This window comes from Camelina sativa, chromosome 17 (assembly GCF_030686135.1).
Source record: "Camelina sativa cultivar CO46 ecotype springtype chromosome 17, ASM3068613v1".
In the NCBI taxonomy this organism is placed as follows: Eukaryota; Viridiplantae; Streptophyta; class Magnoliopsida; order Brassicales; family Brassicaceae; genus Camelina; species Camelina sativa.
The window spans coordinates 13,432,378-13,437,556 of record NC_141896.1 but is presented as its reverse complement, the minus strand read 5'-3'; the positions used below and the strand labels follow the sequence as shown (position 1 = coordinate 13,437,556).

The following is a 5,179-nucleotide window of genomic DNA, read 5'->3' as shown; positions in this document are numbered from 1 at the left end:
AAGAAACTCATAGGCATTTTTTGCTTCTCCTGTGTCACTAGGCTTATGAGCAAGTGGATTTGTTGAGTAGGAGAAACCAGCCCCAGCAAGCTGATCCAAGAATATTATGCTAGCTACCTGAAAAAAGTCATGAAATCTCTTGAAAACCCGATAAAACAAACAACACAAGCGTAACTCTGTTTTGTGATCGTTACAATATAAGGAATTCACCTTTGTCCAAGAATATGAAGTGGAGACAAGAGAAGGCAAACCTCCATTGTAACCCTCAATTTTAAAAGTCAACGGCCCTGCAAAAAAAAAAAAAAACACAAGAATCGATTTAGAGACATCAAATTAAAAAAAAAAAAAAGAAAAAAAGGTCTATCAAATCTTTGTAGTTCTTTTATTTTCTTGAAAAAAATCACCGATCTCGAAAGCAAGAGCGGAGAGAACAGAGCAAGCTGGTCCACCAGTTAACCAAAGAATAATAGGGTCTTTTTCAGGATTGTTCTCTGATTTGATGAAGTAGTAGTAAAGCTGAACGTTCTCTTCCTCACCAACTCCAATGTACCTTTTCACAATAAAGATACATTTCAAAGATTTAAAACTCACAGGGGTTGTTGTCGTTACTTATAGTTTACGAAAATCTAAAAAAAATGTAGGTTTATCGGGTTTCAAGGTGGAATGGAAGAAGACCATCGAAACCAGGAAGATAGCTAACAACAGAGGCTGAATCAACTTCATGTTGACTCAAGAGGAGTAGTTGAAGCAGAAGAAGCAACTTCAGTTTCGATGCTTTAGACATGTTCCTTCTCATTAACAACCGGTTTTTTTTTTTTTCATTTTCAGGCAACAAAACAGACTTTAAAAGGGATTGGTTCTGATAAGATGCAGGGACTCAATTGTAAATATTGGTTCTGATAAGATGCAGGGACTCAATTGTATATGAGAAAGTCACACGTGTGAGGAGGGCTAAACCTATTTGGGATCATGTGCAACAAACTTCACACGTGAGAGATGAGACAAGTGGCTGAGGAGGCTAAGAAGAATCTACATAGAAGGTTGTTTAAACTATATATAAGAGTTCATGAAGAATAAAGAAGTATGATGAATCAAGTGGAGCGTTAGTCGACATGAGACTACTGCGGGAAGAGAAGAATCCGAAGGTGTGGTGAGGATTCTGATCTCACTTTTTATTTGTTTTTTCATTCTCATTTCTGTAATCTGAGAGTTTTGATCAATCGATTTGGTATTTGTATTGGATAAGGAATAAAAGTCATAGTTTTACATTATATATTAAAGGTTAAAAAAAATGTGCAAAAAAATCTTAAGTAGTCAATTTTTGCAACTTTATTTTCCATTTCCAAAAATGCAAGTTAACCATACCAAGTCAAAAATAATATGTAATATAAAGGGATTTTAGTTAAAAGTACCACATTTGCTTACAATCTTTTCTATTCTATCACAAGTGAAAACTACTTTTCGATTCTACCACAAGAGACACTTAAAAGTCGTAAATACCCTCTTGTTTATGAGAAAAAATTGAAATTAATTATCTTTTTCTATAAATATGAGGGGACAGTCTGACAATTGACATTTAATGCACAAAAGTAAGATTCAGTGGGCCAAAGAAATGAGCCGTAAATATTTTGAAGAAGAAAAAGATATAGGTAACAGAAAAAACACATGATGAAAAGATGAGAGCATTAATCTAGTATGTGGACAAGTTATTCCGTAGACAAAATGATTTTGTTTGTAGATAAGTTTTATTTGTTGATCATGGTAGACATATTCATTTTTGGGGCTGTGGACAAGTTATTTTCAGTGAATTTATAAAAAGGTATTTTTTGTAGACAAGTTGAGCCGATAGACAAATTATCAAGTACATAGTGACAGGACAAGTTTGTGGATACGTTGATTTTGTTGTTTGTCGACAAATTGGTTTTGTTTTTCGAATTTAATAAACAAGTTGGTTTTGGTGTTTGTGGACAAGTTTCAATTTGTTAAGGTTGTAAACATATTTTTTTTAGTAGACAAGTTGGTTTTGTTGTTTATTGACAACTTTCAATTTTTAGGTCTATAAAACTGAATCTGGACAACAAACTAAGATCTTAGTAGACAATTATGAAATCGATGGACAAGTCGTATATATGTCAATAAAAAAATAGACACCACAAAAAATATAATTTTGAAGTGATGAGGTCCATCTCCTCGACGCTGCCACTGTTGGTTTTGTGATTCATCATGAAGGGACAAACCGAGGATAAATAGAAAATGTTATCGATTAGGGGCCAAAGACGTGATAATGGAAGATGAAAAATGTTATACTTACATTATACGATGGACTACATATGTAAGAAAAGAAAGATTGTGGTGGCTCTCACGTCGGAAGGAATTTTCAGAAATTAAATCGGCTTCCTCCATTAGTTATCCTTGGCTACCGAAGAAGAAAATTGAAGTTATTTTTTTGTTAGGATTTTTGGATAAAAAGTTAGAAAACAATGAAAAGAGATAAAATGTTTTGTTGTGTTTGTCGATTTGTTGGTTTTAGATAAATGGAGAAATAAACAATGGAAGAAAGAAATAAAGATAAATGGAGTGTCCCTTTCTTCAGACTACTTTAATTTGACATTAGTGAAACGATGGAGAGAGAGAGAAAAAAAAGTGTTGGATTTTATTATTAAAGTTTTTTTAAAAAATATGGAGAAGTTAGTCAAGGTTAATTTAGTCATTTAATGTTGTGAATGTGCTATTTGTGAAAAACAGTTATGGAATATGGCAGATGGAATGAGAAAGGTTTTTGAAGGTGGTAGATTTGTTAAAAAAACTTTAATATAAACTTATATATATATATACAGTATATACATTTTGTTATCATTAAATACGACAAGACCTGTTTCATAACCAATCTTTACTATGCGGAATAACGCAATTTAGTAAAGTCGAATTCTGGTGGGTTCGATCGCAGAAGTGGTGCTGTAACCACTTAATTAAAAACACTGCCCATACATAATTTTTAAATATTTTTGCAGCAACATATTTAGATTTGGACTCCTTGTCGCAAAGGCTTCAATTTGATATATTATTTGCTAATATTTTATAAACTTAACAGTAAGGAAAACGAGTTATATTACATATAATTTTTGACTTTTTATGATTGATTTGCATTTTTCTAGAGATGGACGGTTAAGCTGTAACAAATGGTGATGTCGAAGGTTTTTTTGCTCAAAACCCAAATGAAATGAACAAAAGTTACAAAAATCAGTAGATTAAAACCCGCGGTACGCAGATAAGTTATTTATAACAAAAAAAAAAAAAAGTTATATTTGTTTGTTAAATTTTATTTGTTTTGTTTATTATTATCATTTTATAATAATTGTTAATTTTATGGTTTGACCCACATAATATGGCGGAATAATGTTTTTTCTTTATAATATAATAATATAAATTTAATCAACTTAATTAGATATGTCTGTTGCTTTTTTTTTTTTCTATAATAGACCGTCTAAAATTCGGATATCCGCGGATATATCCGGATCCGTTCTTTTTTTTTGTTCTCTCCCCAGAAAAGAACCCTAGCGCCAAATCCAGATCCGCTCTTTTTTGTTTTTTTTCTCTCCTTAAGAAATAACCCTAGCGCCAGATCCGCAATCTCTCCTATTTTGAAGCGTCTCCATCACTGTAACAGAAAATTAGGAAGAAGAGAAGGGAGGATGAAGAAAACGGCTGGTGGAGAAGGAAGGCTAGTCACGGTGGCTGAAGCTAAGGAGGATAAAGGTTGGTGGTGACGGGGAATGAGGAAGGCTGGTGATGGAGGAAGAAAGTTGATGGCGAAAACATAAACGGCGGCAGAGAAAAAATAAAAGTGAAACCCTAATTGTATGTCTCAAACAAGTACAAACTTTGTTACTACTTTTTCGTATTGGACTAGTATTGGGCTTTAAAATAGTAATGTATATTAAGCCCACAGATACAAACAAATATAAGCCGAAGTGTAATATTTACCAACTGAGTTGGATATCGGATATCCGGAATTGTTTTTTTGCTATCCGGATCCGGATCCGAATCCGCCGGATATGAAATTTTACTATCCGGATCCGGATTCGTCCTACCCGGATATCCGGATTTTCGGAGCGGATGAGAGCGGATTCCGGATACCGGATAATAGGTCTCAGGGCTAACTGTAAGTATGTACTATATAACATTCAACAATTTGAACAAAAATGTAAAAGAATCATCAAAACGCGTAGAAAGAATATAAAGGGAAACTTTGATGGTTAGTATTACAAACCAACGTCAAAAAGGTAAAAAAAAAAAACAGTAAAAGTACAAGATAATGCTACAATAAAGAATTGAAAAGTAAGACCTTGTTTATCGGGGGGATGATGATAGAGTTCTTAGGTTTTTGGGTAAAAAAAATTAATCAGAATTGAAAAAAAATGTAAGATCTCCCCTTATATAAGAGACCGATTCTTTGTTTAAGAGGCGATACGTGTCGCTATACTATTGGCTGAAAGAATAAAACAAAAGAGAAAAAAAAACATTTCCTCGATTAATTTTTTTTTTTCGTCTTTCTCTCTCAAGTTCTCTCTCGGTTGCGATTGAATCAACGAAACGATCGATGAATTTGGAATCAGAAGCTTGAAGGTTTTGAATCGAATGACCTGGAATCAGAGGAAGGGTATGGATTCGAAGGGAATGGAGAGAGAGATAAGTAGCGAAGGCGATTTGGAAGCCAATCGCCAAAGAAAGAATCGACTAACAGTTGGAGATGGATGCGGTTTGAAGGTGGAGTCGATTAAATCGGAAGAGAGATTGAATCAATTGGAATCAGAAAGGTAAGTTTCTTAGTACAATTGTTTGAATCGGAAATTGTTTTATGATTAGGGTTGACAACCAAAGCAAAGTAGAGAACAAATGGTACAAAGAAAACCGCTTGATGTTGCTGAGCAAAAGTGGAAACTTGCTGGACGACAACAACAACAAGATGTGAGTGTCTTAAGGGTTAATGAAGCTGTGGTGTTTGATTTTTTGTTTTGTTTCTAATAGCAACTGTCTTTGTTTCTTGTCTCTATTCAGAAACTAAAAGCTCTGGATCCAGACACAAAGTTTGAGTTTGCAAAGCGGAGACTCCAACAAGTCACCTAGTAAGAAACTCTATGATGTTCCTTGTATGTACAAATGGATGTTCATTCTTGTT

The 5,179-nt window shown here is 33.8% G+C and overlaps 1 long non-coding RNA gene across 1 annotated transcript; it reads right to left on the bottom strand.

Moving 5' to 3' along the window:
- Positions 1 to 2: 2 nt before the first annotated feature.
- LOC147923662 (uncharacterized) lies at positions 3 to 858 on the bottom strand. Its single transcript, XR_015585976.1, has 3 exons — positions 405 to 858; positions 211 to 287; positions 3 to 117 (listed from the first exon to the last, which is right to left on the bottom strand). It is a non-coding gene; the product is annotated as an uncharacterized LOC147923662 (long non-coding RNA).
- Between the last annotated feature and the right edge of the window lie 4,321 nt (positions 859 to 5,179).